At 37.2% G+C, this 16,699-nt stretch overlaps 1 protein-coding gene across 1 annotated transcript in view; it reads right to left on the reverse strand.

Annotated features, from left to right (window-relative positions):
• Positions 1 to 16,699, reverse strand: part of ABI3BP (ABI family member 3 binding protein) — a 233,759-nt gene that overhangs the window by 163,068 nt on the left and 53,992 nt on the right.

Consider the following 16,699-nt stretch of genomic DNA (forward strand, 5'->3'; position numbering starts at 1 on the left):
GCTTTCTGTTTAAGGAAATCATCCATTTTATATCCATTTTCCTCTTTGAGGTGCCTCCTCTCCGTACAGAATGTAGTTATTTTCTTTAATCACAAGACAGATTTTCCTTTACTCTTAGAGAGGATACCAAATCAGAAAGGATAAGCAGTTTGCAGCTTGGTGTGAGTGAATTTATTTTAATATAGTAGCACCTACACATAATATATTCTACTTAATTATATAACAAAAACATAAGTCCTCCAATAAATAGACACAGGGCATCCAACAGTAATTGGGAATAATCTTTTCACCTTGCTCCCTTCCCAATTTCTTTCCTCAGTCCTTGAAGTCATAAGGTGTAAAGAGGCACTTTTTGGGTAAACTAAAGACAGTCTGGCTTGGCAATGTCTTGTTAGAGATCAGATCTGTGGAGACCGTAGGTTTTATTCTGGCAGGGGAGGGAAGAGATTCTCTTCTCTCAGACTATCCTGCTTTAAAGATCTAAGTCTCTTTAAACCTAATCAAGGTCAGATGCCCTTCAAAACCCAGAGAAAAGATTTAAGAGCAAAATGTATTTCACTTTGGCTCTCAGCCTCTTAGGAACAGTCTGTAAACACTTTTGGGAAGTAATTAGGTTTATTTTTTATGATAAAAAAGTATGATTGTTCCTATTGTGATTTAGAGGTTTAAAAAGAACATTCCTGCTACATCCCCAGAGAGGGGAAGAGATAGCTCCACGTGGGTCCCAGTGGAAGAGGCTAGAACTGCCTGCAACCCTGATCTCCTTGGCTGGCAGGAATGTTGGAAGCTGCTGCTTTGGTGTACAGAGATGGGCCCCTTGAGCTGGCTGGCAGAAGACCAGCAAGGAGAACACTGGGCACTGAGCCAGCGGGCTGCCTGTGGGAGGGCCTTCTTTGAGATCTGTACCTGATCAGATGGTGGAGGGTCGGCACACCTGGGGCTCAGTACAAGAGAGGGGGCTCCTAAGGAAGCCTACCCTGGGGTTCTTCTTCTGCATGTGAAAGTCAGACAGACTTCCATTTGGGCCATACTGGCTCCTTGGGATTTTGAAAAACTGGAAAGTAATGGAGTCCTAATGAAAATTTAATTTCATACTAATTTGGCAGGTGGAAGCCTATTGCTTTGAAGTTGAGTCAGAGTCATAAAAAGCAACATAGGTCAAAAACTCAAATGGCAATTTAGCAATATTGAATATAAAGTCATTTTATGAGAAATGGGATATTAAAAATTCAGAATTTCATATTTTCATTGAGTCTAAGACACACTTTTCTCATAGTTCTGAACTTCTCCAATGCAGTTTAAAATTGATGGTCTCTGATGGGGGCAGTTGCTGCCGTTGCCTGACATCTTCTAATAATAAGGTCAAGAAAGTGACACCTTTAAATTAGCAGAAGAGGGTCAGTGATCTGGAAGAAACCCCAGAGAATTGTTTCTAAAAGGCTACATCATTCTTGCTGGCACAGAAAATGATACTGTATAGAAAGGCGAGGAGGTTGGTAACTCTATGTCTAAGGGAGCAGAGTTGGACTCTCAGAGTGAAGATAAGTCAAAGGCAATTTAAACTTTCCTTTCCTTTATTTTACTTTTAATATTTAAAAAAAATCTGTTTATAGATGTTGATGGACATTTATTTTATTCATTTGTTTATATGTGGTGCTGAGAATCGAACCCAGTGCCTCACACATGCTAGGCAAGCACTTTACCACTGAGCCACAACTCCAACCCTTAATGCATTTTTTTAAGTAATAGATACCTTCTTCCCATATTTCCAAACACAATTTAACCATGAGAAAAACATCAGATAAAACTAACTTGAAGAATATTCTGCTAAATACCTAACCAGGATCCCTCAAAACTTTCAAGGTCATCAAAAACAGGAAGAGTCTGAGAAATGGACAGTCTTCAGGAAACATGAATATTAAATGTAATGTGGTATCCTGGATGGTATCCTAGACAGAAAAGATGACCTTAGGTGACTACTAAGGAAATCAAATAGAATACAGATGTCTACTAGTAATGTATCATTAGATCATTAGTTGTGATAAATGTAACACTAACATTAAGATGTTACTGATGGATGAAATGGGTATAAAGTATACAGAAATTCTCTGCATTATCTTTACAATTTTGCTATAAGTCTAAAACTTTTTCTAAAATAAGAGAGATTTGCCAAAATAGAGTAATAGGGAAAAGAGGGATGGGAGGGGTGGGGGGGAAGGGAAAAATAACAGAATGAATCAAACACCATTACCCTATGTAAATGTATGATTATACAAATGGTATGCCTCTACTTCATGTACAAACAGAGAAACAAGTTGTACCCCATTTGTTTACAATAAAAAAAAGAAATATAAGGATTAAAAAAAAGAGTAATAGGTAAGATAAAATTTATACATTGATAAGTTAAAGGATGCTTTTTCAGTAAGGATAAATAAAAGCCCTAAGGAATATGAAAACAGTGTCATTTATTAGCAGCTTTATTCATTCTTAGTTTGATATAAAATTGTGGTATAATTTACAGTTAAAAGTACTTTAGAAATTAATGAAACAAGTTTAACTATTTTAATTAGAAGTCAGCGTAGCTCACCATAAGACCCATAATGTGAATAAAACTCACTCATAAAACTTGAAACAGATCATGTACTTGAAAATCTCCGAAACAGTAATATTATCACTTCTTGTTTGTTCCTGTGTGACCACATGGCCATATTTAGCTGTAATACAAACTGAGTGGGTACAATCCAATTTTGAGGATTCTCTCTAGCTCTTAACACTTAGCAGACAGTGTCTATATACTGAGCAGTTTCTCACTAAGTAACTTCTGCTGCAAAACACCCTTGAAAAGTCTCTTTGTATTCTAAGCTCAGGTGCAGAGTTTCTCTTGCCTACTTTTTGGGTCTGAGAAAAGGGACCTAACTGTGGCCATGGAGTAGACAAGTGGAGGGAGCTCGGCCCAGCCTCTTGGCTCTGCAGTTCTGCCTCAGCTGCCTGTCTTCTTGCAGACACATGCCCTAGCCTGCTGGTCCATGAGGGAAAGAGGGTGAGGGAAGCTTCCCTGAGAAAGAGTCTAGGAGAGGTGGGCAGGGCTGTGGGGAGTTGGAAGGTTAAAAAACAAAAGAGTACAATGCTACTTGTATCTACTCATTTCTTGAAAGGTCATTTACCCAGTATTTCTAAATTTCAGGAGGATGACCAACCTTGTTCTTGTTCCCCACCCACCCCACCCTTTCTTACATTCTGGTGACAGAGAACTGAGCAATAATAACAAATTGACACCATGACGGCAAACTGGTTTCAGCAATGGGGTACAAATGATACATATCTGAACTATAGTCCATAACCATCCTAAAGCCCAGTTACTGGAACATGATAGCCTACAACTGTGTTGGTATGACAGCTATAGCAGTTCACAGGCAGAATCAACAATAACACAACTAAACCTACCACAGAATATGTCGATAATAATTACCTGACCTTAAAGTAACTACATATGCAAAGACCAGAACAGCAGCAATTGATAGTCTCAATCCAAGAACATTGTCGATTTCTTTCTAGGATGGCAGGTGTTCCTTTAGGAAAAAACAAAACAAAACGAAAAACACTAATGGGGCATTTCTCTAGAAAATTGTGGAAATATCACGGTCTGCTTGGACATATACTAAGTTGTAGTTTTGCAAAGTCTCATGGTAGCCAGATGTTCAAGTAGAATACAGAATAGTATAACATTATTGCTGCACTAATTTTACTATGTTTACTGAGTCTATGAATGAAATTTTAGTAATTTTTAATAAACAACTTAGGTTAATAGTACATTGCCCTTTGTTGTACATAAAAAAGAATATCTATAGAATTATAATCACCACAAACTAACATAGGTTTCCCACTTTTAAAGTATTTCTAAGCTCCTGTGGAAAAAATTGGTGGGCTGAGGATCATCTGGACCTGGTCCACACACGCTCCCAGTTCATTTATTCATTTATGTACCTTTAAGCCTAGAAAAGTTGTAATTGCACAATAAACATGTTATGAAAGAAAGAAAGAATCTACTCTTCTCTCCCTTATTACCCGGTCCTTAGAATCAAAACGCATGAGCCTGAGGCTCTGTAGGAAGAATGAAAAAAATAAGTAGGGACTGGAACATTGCATTATTATCAAAAGCAAATAATATTTTTGAAAGTTCATAAATTTTAATCGAAATTAGTCTTTGATAAGACTACCAATAGAACTTCTTTGTTGTTGTTACAGTTTTCTTACAAAAAGTTGCATTTTAGTGTGGAATAACAAATCTTTTCCTTCCCTGCCTGAAAAATAGTTGGAAAGGAAATTTTAAAGCGAATCCTACAGTAATTGGTAATTATTTCCATTGAACATTACAAAATCTGCTGAATAATGAGTCCACACCCAGTTTGACAGAACATGCTGTTATGCCCCCTGGCTCAAAGAGAATTCTGACTTCTTTCAGCCTTTAAGATGTAGCCCGCAGGCCCCCGGGCTGGGATAACACTGAAGTATAAATTGTCCACAGAAGTTTAGCCAACCACATCACAGCAAGTACAAAAATAAGCAGGAAGACCATCACTGATGGGATTCCAGAATGTTCACAGACCTGTGCTAAAGGGAACTTAACAGCTTAGTTGGTCTGTGTGTTGTAAGTGAAGTTGTTCAGAGTTGATGGCAGCACTGAGCAGCAGTCCCTCATCTCCACATCATGGAGTCAGTGAGTGGAGCTTGTCAATATGAAAAGAGAACTTAGTTTTGATTGGAAGAGAGAGAGGGTGTGGGGGTAGGGGCAGCAGGAAGGCAGGCTGGAGGTAAAAAGGGGGGTGTTACAGTTTAGTTATGTGCTATACCCCAAAAGCTCATGGATTAGGTAATGGAAGAATTTTCAGAGGTGAAATGCTTGGGTTATAAGAGTCTTAACCTAACCTGTGAATTAATCCACTGATATGTATTAACTGGGGAACTGTAGGCAGGTAGGGTGTGACTGAAGAAGGTAAGTCCCTGGGAGTGTGCCTTTGGAGTTTCCATTTTGTCCTCGATGCATGGAGTTCTCTCTTCGCTCCCTGGTGCCATGTCCTGAGCTGCTTTCCTCTGTGATACCCTTCCACCATGATGTTCTGCCTCATCATGGACCCAACACTATGGAGTTGGCTATCTATGGATTGAGATCTCTGAAACTGTGAGTCTCAAATAAACTTTTTCTCCTTTATGTTTTCATCTCAGGTCTTTTGAACACAGAGATGGAAGAAGATGACTAAAACACAGGACTTTTCCTTTCAGCATGCTGCCAAAGCTTCGCTACATTCCTTCACTGCCCTCAGTCTACTAAGGTTGTCTGGAAGAGAAGATGCACGTGCTCTTTTTCCATACAGCAGATCATTTCAAAGATCCATTCCTTTGAAGAAGACATTATTGGAAATTTCTTTCATTCATTGAGTGTTTGAGAGGCAGTGCTATTGAAAACACACACTTCATTCAGGTCCAGCTATATAAATTTGCGGGACCAACACAAAATCAAAAGATGGGACCCCTATTAAAAAACCTGGGCTTGGTAGCACATACCTGTAATCCCAGCAGTTTGGGAGGTTGAAGCAGGAGGATCACAAGTTAAGGCCAGCCTGGGAAATTTAGCAAGATCCTGTCTCAAAATAAAAAATAAAAGGGGCTGGGAATGTGGCTCACTGATAGAACGCCACCCTGGGTTCAATCCCCAGTAGCACAAAAAAGAAAAAAATGCAGAGAATAAAAAGTACTATTAAAAACAAAAAACTTTTTCTTTCTTCCACGGTCTGTCTTGACTTGTCATGGTGTTTATTTGCTAGTTAATACTGTGTTCTGCAAGTGAATACAGACCTTCACTCTATTTCCCCATCCCCCATCTTACTCCAACCCCCAACAGCATGGCACTGTATTAGGGTTTATGATTTGTCCCCAGCAAAACTTGCATTGAGGCTTAATTCCTCAGCATAGGAGTACTGAGAAATGGAGCTTAATGGGAAGTGATTAGGTCATGGGGACTTTATCCCACCAATGGGTTGATCCAGTCTTGTGGGAGTTCTCACTCTTTTGGGACTGGATTAGTTACCTGGAGAGTGTGTGGCTCTATGGTGAGCCTGCTGCCTCCCTCAACTTACACACACTGCTCTCTTTTGCATGTACCTGCTCACCATTCCCACATAGGCACCCCCCTTTGGGACCATCTACCATATTATGATGCAGCATGAGGCCTTCACCAGATGCAGCCACTCAGTCTTAAACTGCCCAACCTTCAGAACAATGGGACAAAAATTACTTTTCTTGATAAATTAACCAGTCTTTTGGAGCAACAGAAAATGGACTAAGACCATCTTCCACCATTGGCAGCCCCAAGATCAAAATGCTTTATCCCCCACCTGCACCTCCAGGGCAGAAAAGTCAATCTCCCCCTCCCACTGATCTGCAACCCTGACCAATAAGCCTCAGGGATTGCAAACTCTGCCCTGGGACATGTGTGTGCTCCCTCCAAATCCCCCACTGAAAGCACAGTGGCACTGCCAACTTGTGCAAGAACTGCTGCCACCATGTCCAGCCAGGTGTCACTCCAGGATGTACACATTCGAACCCTTCCTGAGTCCTCTGCTGGAGGTGGAGGCTAGTCCAGATTGCCAAGCAGGATTGGGAAGTAGAGGCTAACCAGACAACAAGGGCGCCAGTCTGGGGGATAAGACAGTTGAGAACAAAAGTAGGGGAGGAGCTGACACAAGAGACCAGACTCCATGTCCTTAGCACATATGCCATTGTCTCATAGGACCTCCCAAGACAACATGGAAAGATAAAAGTATTTAAAAATTCAAGATAGCAACAGTATTATATTAGACTCTGCATACAGGTCCTCTGAGGGCACTGGTCACCTGCTCACAAACCAGCACCGACCTGACCCTTTTGCTCCCAGTCTCTGCATACTGGCCACAAGTCTGCTATTCCAGGTAATCTCATTTCCTGAGGTCCTGGCACAGAGTTGGGATCATCTCATTCAGTCACTGTCCCAAATTAACCCTGCTTCACTTTCGCACTCTTGACAAATTCTCACTGACATAAAAAATATTTAATAAATGATTTATCTTACCCACTTGCCCCAACAGACAGTACACATCCTTTCCTAGTTTAGCAGACCTGGTAGATATTAAAATTGTTGGCTTTGTTGCCTTGTATTCTTTTCTTTGCCTGGATTTTATATGTGTACCCCACAGAGAAGTTTAGTGTGGGGTGTTGTCCATTAACTGGTTTAAGGTTTGGCAAGGGCTTGCTTGAAGTAGAGCCCATACACACGCACACACACATTTTCCAATGAACTCAGCACTTTGTTAATATTCTCTCTCCAGGAAGGACTATTGAAGACTTGGGGCTTCATTGGGATATTTTTCTTTCAAGTAATAAGCCTAAGTCACATTAGCTCTCAGATGGTATCCAAAGTCAAAATCTTCAAATCAGCAAGGGTTTTTTCTTTCTTTATAAATGTTCTAGCCAGCATACCATGTGTAGATAAGGGGCCAGGAATTATTCCACAAGATGAGTTCAATAATACCAGAATACTGACATGCCACGGGGAAAGCACCAGGTCATGATGGCCAAAGGAACAGGAGTCAGCCTGCTGTGTGTAGATTTCTTAACCTCTTGGGGATTCTCTGTCTTCATTGGGATGAAGAGGATCATAATAGCATCTCCTTAACAGGGTGGCTATAAGGATTTAATGACCCATTCCCATAAAGCCCTTGGCCCAGAACATTGTAGGTGCTCAAAAGTATTAAATCATCAGCTGATAGGCTGATGAGACCCTTCACCTGATATCTCTTCACTCAGTTACTATGTGCCCACCTAATGAGGTGAACTTGTGGCTATACGTCCTTGATTTTTTTCTTGACAGAAAGTGTTCCCCATGGCAGAAGAAAAGGCTGGGCTATCACTTTGGGACCTGACTGTGAAAGATCTGGTAAAAATGCTAGGAATCCTAGGCTTTGCCCCATATGTAGATTAAGCATGTCGTTTTCCAAGTAAACTGGGATACTGTTGACAGAAAGGGAAGCACCGTTGACAATTACGTCATAACAATGGTGTAAAGCATGATTGTGCCAGATAAACCAGGATAGTTACTTAACCAATAGGGTGGAGTCAACTCCTAAACCCAGTTGAATAATTTCTCCCTGGGGATTTCCACTACAGGCCGCTAGAGACTTTTTATTCTGTTGATAGGAAAAACTTTTTCCAGAGTCCAGGGATAGCTACCAGCTGTAGATATACTGACCCCAATTGTAGAGTATATGGGGAGGGTGAGACTCAACTCTGGCCCCAAGAAGCCTACATTCAGTTGGTGAGATGTGACAAGATGAAATCATACATGAACACACCCCAAACAGGGAACAATACAAAACAGAATCTAACTGAATGCTGACCTTCATGGCATGGCACTTGGTATGACTCACATGTGCCAAAGAGCACTAAGTGTCTTGGAAAAGTAAAACATATAAAGGGAAATAATAAAATGCACCATTAGGAAAGCCAATATGACTATGTTCCTTGGATTTAAGAAATATCCCTAAAAATAAATGAAATTCTAAAATCTAAATCTTATCTTATATATTTGTTTTCTAGATAACCCTCTAATTTATCCTTTTATTGGCAGCTGTTTGTCTAATTAAGACCCCTTCTCAATAGGCAAACTCTTGCAATAAACCTGGGATAGTATATCTTTTGGGAGCCATTAGCCAATTTGGGGGATACTTTTAAATATAATCAAAAGTGAACTTTAAAAAGTTAGCTATTGCTCTCAGTACATTATGTAATACATTTTTAAAAAGTGCTTTATATTGAAATTTTATGAATTCGTTTTATTGTATTTCCAAGAAAAGATGGACTTGGAGACAGTTTATCACTTGGTGAGTACAGGCAAACCGTGAAAAACCTTGTAGTTGAATCCAGTAGAAAAAATAGAATTTTGAAAAGATGTTTTCCTTACTAAAGCATAGTGAAATGGTTACCTATTATCAACATAGGCCTTTCTGCTAGAAATTCATGGTGAATTGTTTAAGTGATGGCATGCATTTATTTAAAAATATTGATACCCACTAGGCCAATGTCTTTTTAAAAGCCCTTTTGAAGTTTACTTAAGTTGTTTGTGCTTTGGAAGAAAATCAAATGATTCTCTGATGCCTAATTTTTTTAATGAAAAGTTTGGATTTAACTTGAAAACTTAAAGCCAAATTCTTCCCAAAACGTAAGTCCATTTCCAGAGAAATAACTAAGAATTAGATGACATTTTGAAAATAGTTTCAAATAAAAGAAGAATTCATATTAAATGGTACCCACAGATGTTTTAGACTTCCTGAGTCTCAAACTCTCCTCATTCTCATTCATTCATTTATTTATTGTGTTTCCAAATTCAAGATAACATTGAAGGTTAAAAGCAATACAAGGCTCCTAACCTTAACTCTTTAGAGTTTTCTATTTGGGTGGAGTGTGGGGGCAGAAATGACAAAATAATTAGCAATTTATTGAGTGATGCTAGAATTAGATATTACAATATACACTGTTTTTTCAGCTACTTGGAAGGCTGAGGCAGGGCTACGAGAACCTGAGAGTTTGCAGAGCCTGGGCAGCATAGTGAGACCCCTCTCAAAAGCAGAAAAAAGCAAAAGCATAAAAATAAAAGGAAACAGCAATTCATTAGCATTGATGCTAAAAGAAAATGCTCAGTCTCTAGGATATTCATGGAAAGGGACATAAATGCTTTCTGCCTTGGTGAAGCCGGCCTTATGCAGAGCAGATGACATAGCACTTGGCAGATGGGCACCACATAATCAATAGAGATGGTGGCAGAAGGGGCAAACAAGTTTTGGGAGCCCAATAAGTACAGAACACATTTTAATTCATTTAAACTTTTGTGAATTAGGTAGCCATAATATATGACCTTAGAAAATACTTTTTACAGGATATTGTAGAAGTAAAACATCAGGAGTTTTCTATTGTAGAACAGATAAAATTCCCTATGTTTTGAGACTCAATAGAATACAATGGTTCCAAACTGAGGTTCTCAAGCCAGACTTCCTGAGTTTAAACCCCAGACCTACTATTTATGAGCTAGATAACCTTATGAAGTTTTAATATTTGGAGCATCAGTGTCTTTCTGGGTAAAAGGGCATAAATACCACCACCCTGCATAATGACTCTATCTCATCTGCATTTGGGAATTACTTCTTATTCCCAGTGAGCAGCTGCCTTGCTCTACTTCACAATTCCTTGCTAATTCTATTTTTTTTTTTTTTTTTTTTTTGGTACCAGGGATTGAACCCAGGAGCGCTTAACCACCAAGCCACATCCCCAACCCTTTTTATATTTTATATTGAGACAGGGTCTGGTTAAAAGTTGCTGAGGCTGGCTTTAAACTTGTAATCCTCCTGACTAGCCTTGATAATTCTCCAAGGATTCTGCCAGAGAAGAGAGTCCTCAGCTGGTTTCAATGGCACTATATCATTTCCTCCTATTGGTTTATTCTGTTTCTTTTTTTCCTCCAGTTATTTTTTTCAATATATTTAATTCTCTACATAGTTCCTTCAGTTATTTGTCTTCAACCTCTACTTCTAGCAATTTTCTACCAGTAAACCCATGGCCACCTTTCTTGTGATATTTATCCTTCAGTATAATAAATAGCAGCAATCTCCATTATTTATATTTCATTCCACTTCTGTAAATGGATAGAACATGCTCAAACATTTTTTTGACAAAGATAAAAAAGATAGCTAAAATTCTGAGTTATGATCATAGAAGAAAAAATGTACATTTGTTTCTGTTTTCTATGCAAATAAAAACTAAGGATAAAACTTGAAAAGAGTATTACTAATCCACAGGTATATCAATCGCATTAAAATTTATTAGCAACATAATTTATATTTATTCATATCTGGATCAATAACTGTAAGTAAACTTTATTCAAAACTTTTTGAAACGTTTCCCCTGTGAAATAAAAGAAAGTGATAAACTTCAGAATAAGAAGCTATTAACCTTTGACCTGAACTTGCTGAAATAAATTTATCATCAGTTAAGAAAACGAAACTGTGTCATCCTCTTATTTTGATTCATGTAGGGCAGGTCCAAATTCTTGCCATGTTCTTACTAGAAAAATTTTGCTTTGTTAGAATAAGAATAGAAAAGCAAAATCCAGAGATTGAGATTGGGGGAGTCACCATATTCTTCTTTGGAGGCCACAGCTATGGAATTCCAAGAAGTACTTGACAATTCTATTCACCAAAAGCAAATGGCAGCTTTGATACAGTAATCTCCATCTAATTATTAAAAGATAATGACTGTAGGAGAGAGGTTTTGGCCAACCAAACATATTATGTCACAATCTTAGATTTTGCTCATCTTTTGAGAGTTATCCCTAACAAGAAAGCATACTTGGGGTATGATAGATGAGTATGACTACTTCTCTTCAGTAACCACCAGCTCTGCTAAAAGAATCTACTGCTAGGATTTTACTGGCAATAACTCCCCACCCCCCAATACATAAGCAAATCAAACCATAGGACACCACTCAGACCAAGGTTTTTCAACCTGGCACTAAAATCTTAGAACAGACTAGAACTTCAGTGGAGATTTAGTGCAATCATCATTAGCAATTAAGACAAAGCTCAGAAATGTTTACGTTAACTATTTCAGCTTATTATAGCAGCAACTGATAACATTTATAAAGCATGCACACTCTGTGCTAGAATCCATGTAGCTGTTTTATTGAATTCATCCATAGTCTTGGAACAATGGTTCTGAAAGATTATCCTCTATGTTATGTACAACAAAATGAAACTCAAGAAGTTAAATGACTTACCTCAAACTACTGCACAATAACTAATGATGTTCCATTTCAACCTAGGTCTAACTCAAAAGTACTAGATATCTTTCTCCATATCTCTCAGGTAAAGGCTAATCTTTTCCAGAACACTGCTCTTCTAGCATTCTGGTCCAGGCCTCTGACAGAGGCTATACAGGGCACTAGCATTTTGTCTTCCTCTTCACTAGCCCCAGAATCAGTCAGAGAAGTCACAGGCAAGATGGTGTCTGGGGAGTGCAGCTGAGAGGCCTACTCTTTGTGCAACTGTGCTCTCAGGGAAATGAGCATGAGGGTTAGCAGCTGGACATACATGAAAATTAAAACACTTGCCCTTATTAATCCTGTTGGATTCCTAACACCAGACCGGAAGACAAACCTTCAGAATTTGTGGTAGTGGTAAATCTATGATCGAAGTCTTTCCAACTATAAGAATAGCAAAATAAAATTCTACAACTTCCACTCACAATTGATGGTCAATAAAGTCTTTCCCATGTGACACAGATCTCAGATGTCAATTGAACATCATAAAGTATGAGTCTTAATGTTCAACATTAAAGCACTCATTTTTTATTTTATTGGACATTTGTAAAATTATCCGCAGCTAAAGCAAAAACTTAAAATGTAAACCAGAAGTGAGAACATTCAGGATGAGAGTCAAAAAAAGAATGTGGGGACCTAGAGGACATATTAAATGTGAATCCTGCTTTCTCACATCATTGCAGGACTCTCCTGGCCATTAATATTTTGTCCCAGCAACCTGGGACAATACTATTTTTTTCTACTACTCCAATTATTCCTCTAAATTGTGAAGCCAATTTTTATAGAAATTTCATATGAACATGAACTTTCAAAACAGCAAAAAGGAATATTTCATTTTTTATTTTGCATGTAAGACCAATAAGTGACTTGAAAATATCTGTCTATTCTTGCTAGATATTACAATATATCTATAAAGGCTTATGAATGATTATTAAGAATATTAGTCTACAAAGCACTAAATATTGGTTTGAACATTTCTGAATAACCAACAGCTTCTTATTTCCATAGCAAAATGAGATATAATAATGAATACACCCTTCCACATGTGAAAAGTGTCAGGCAATGTGACTTAATATTTGTTTTGACTATCAAAGTTATTATGTTTGGATACAGTTCAGTGCAGCTAAAAAAAAATGCTACTAACCCATTTCAGAAGGAAGAGTAGGAAGTATAAGTGATGCTTTCTTTGCATAAAAAAGAAAATCCTTTGCTCTCACACACAACCTTTAACTAAGAGATTTCAATTCACTTTATGATCACGAATTCACTAACTTGTCCACAGGACATCGGTGAAAAATAGAGCTGTTACAAATGAACAGATTCGAGAAGGACGTTAGAATAATCTGGTGCATAAAGGCAATTGAATAGAAACACAAATTTCAAACATACAGCTCGTGGCAGAAAGGATAACAGCCTCCCAAAGACTGCCCACATACTAAGGCCCAGAACTTGTGAATGCATGAGGTTACATGACAAAGAAGAATTAAGATCACAGACAGAATTAAGGCTGTCAATCAACTGGCTTTAAATAGGGAGAGTATCCTGGATTTGCCAGGTGGGCACAAGACAATCACAAGGGCCATTAAAGGTAGAAGAGAAAGAGAAGGGGCCAGGATAATGTGATGTGTTATGAGAAGAGCTTGATTTTCAGGTAAAAGTCTCGGGTAAAAGAGGAAAGCAGGCACTTCATGGAAGCTGAAAAAGGCAAAAAGCTTCAGAGCTTCCAGAAGGGAATGCGGCCCTGCCCACACCTGGAATTTAGCTCAATGAGACTCACATTGGCCTTCTGACCCACATTCACAAGATAATGTATTCTTAATGTTTTCAGTCACCAAGTTTGTGGTAATTTATTACAGCAGCGATAGAAAGCTGATATACAGCTGCTTAATCAGTTAAGAGCAATTAAAGCAAATACAATCATGGAAAACTGTAAATAATCAATTGTAGCAACCAAAAAATAACACTTAGAATACAAGTCCACTTTTGAAGTAATAAAAGTAGAAGCACAAAGATTCCTTGGCATACAAAATATGAAAGAAAAAAAGAAGTATGTAAGAGGATTGTTTTTCCACTTCCACTAGATTACCAGAATAGGAAGGGGACTAATAAAATGAACAAGGTGAATAAAGGATAGGTAAGAATTTTTAAAATGCCCCTTGGAATAGTGTCCTAAGAGTTCTGGAAACTTTGTCCCTAGAGTTCTTTAAGATACACAGAGATATATCTTTTATATCTACTCTGCATGATTTAGGTGTTTATTTACCTGACAACAGAGCTTAGATTAAGCAGTTTCCCAAGACTTCCTACAGTCTAAATATTCTATGAGTCCATTCAAATCTATACCACAAATATTTATTACCTATATACTCAATGTAAATCATTCTGATATGAATAACCAGAAAACACTACATAAACTTTACCTTTAAGAAGCTCACAGTTTAATAGTTCACCAGCATAAATAAACAACCATTGTCAGGCTGGTTAAAGAGAAGAATCACAGGAGACGGGTAAGTGATATATTGATATAAACCTATTGATACATAAAAATCAATGCTTCTTATTGAGCTTAAACAAACTGTATTATTAGTCATCAGTGGAGGCTGCTAGGTCACCAACTGATAGCAATGAGAATTATTTATGCTATTTTCCTAAAAACATACAAAGGAAATGAAAAAGTAGATGAAAGAAGAAAGAAAAATCATCATCAGCTTAAAAAGGCAGAAGGAATGCTAGAATTAGAAAATTGTCATTTTATAACCCTTGTGTGAAATAATGGATCTGAGCAATGATCAGTGTCAGATACTAAAACCAAAAATAATTTCAAAAATAGAGAAATCAGTCTAGAGCACCTAAACACGCACACCAAACCAACTTAGGGTCAGAAAGTGGGATGGTCAGCCATTATGTACTTTTTCTTGTGAGTCACTAGGAAATACATAGTACCACTTGTAAACTAGTATTTCTCACCCCAAAACCAAACTCAAATCTAAAACAGACCCAGATCCAATTATCTTTTCATAGGAAATACAGGGAGAAAGGAGCCAGTTCATAAAAACCAGAATAGGAGCTACCAACTAACAAATGTGGAATTCTATATGCTAAACCACCCAGTTTCTCTAGAAATCAAAAGGAAAGTAGGAAACTTAAGAGACATAATCAAATGAAACATATAGGCCTTGTTTAATCCTGATTCCAATAAGCCAACCCTGAAAAAGACAGTTTTAAGAGAAATTTAAATATGGACTAGGTATAAAATGATTTTATGGAATTTAAAGGCATGACATTATTAAAAATATGTCTTACCAATTAGAGATGCATAATCAAGCATTTTCAGATAAAAATGAAATATCTGATGATGCTTTAAAATACTCCAGCAAAAAAAATTGTTCTATATATTCTTTTATACATAAAAGATTAACAAAACAGTGGCATGTATTCAAACTGCATGATGAAACTCGAGGGCTCATCAGAGATGTTCTCTCCTATGTTTGAAATTTTTCATAATAAAAAAACTAAAAGGCTGAAAACAATAGTAAATGAATAAAAGGTCCCAAGTTCATTTGATCAGTCTTCATTATTGAAAGTGTAAAAGGTTGGAATAGTCATACTAGAAATTTTATTTTTCTGCACATACACATGTTCTTCTTAGTAATTTGACTCCTATTACTTTGATCGAATTTATTTCATCTGATCTAGAAAGGAAATTTCCAATTGGCCAAATTTAATTTACATATCCAAATAAGAATCTATCATCAGTGAAATGTTACTGCTAGAGCTGAGTGAAAAAAGAAGCCAGAGTTCTGCTTCTGTCTGTGTGAAGGTGAGCATATATCTATAGCATGAATATAGTAGGAAACATTTGCAAACATTCAAATTCTTTTATGGTTCATGTGATAAAGATTAGGGTGATTATATTTTTCCAAGGTGCTTAATTCTCATTTTTTTTTTTTATGAAAAAAACTAGCAGTTTTGCTATAAAGTGATCATCTTATATAAAATCTAGTCTACACCTTTAACTAAGGGTATTAACCCTCTTGGCTGTTTTTCAAATCCAACAAAGACTTCTTTGGGAGGACAAAGAGGCTGCAGGACAAAACAGATTAATCTTCAACATTCTCTGCATACATGCGTAGATGCCAGAGTTGATATAAAGTAGTTGAATTTACAGCACTGAACTTTTGAAGTTCACAGAAAGCCTCTTAAGCAATAACCCTAGTAGTGGAACAAAATATAAATCTCAACTTGAATTTTCAAAGCATTCACAACAGAGATCCTCTTTTTTTAAAAAATTATCCTTTAAAGGAATTTTATTTGCAAATAATTTACTTCTGGAGAAGTCTTGAAGGTGACTCATGCTCAAATTGCATCTGAAGGTGATTAAAATATTTTCAAAGATATATACAATTTTATAATATATAGAAAACCTTTCATCTTTTTGTCTGAAATACTCTAAATTTTTTAAAATGTAATTTCTTTTCATTTTAAATGTAGCCTCTTACAAAGAAACACCCAAAAAGCTGTGGTTGTTACCTTCTATAGGAAGCTATAAGGCAAATTAGATTATGTAAATAAATCACATTGCAGAGGATTAACTCAAGTTATTTCTGCTAATTTTTTTCCTTATGCATTGTTATGTGGGAGGAATTACAGGTAAAATGACAATTAAGATTATCATTATTTTTGCATGTAATAAAAATTTTTATGTAAAGTATTGTGCTACGGGTTGCAACAATTATGAAGATGATTTGCAATTGTAGCATTTGGTTCAGCCAAGGATGTAGAAGAAATGGTTCTTGCCCT

Source organism: Sciurus vulgaris (genome assembly GCF_902686455.1).
Source record: "Sciurus vulgaris genome assembly, chromosome: 10".
NCBI lineage: Eukaryota > Metazoa > Chordata > Mammalia > Rodentia > Sciuridae > Sciurus > Sciurus vulgaris.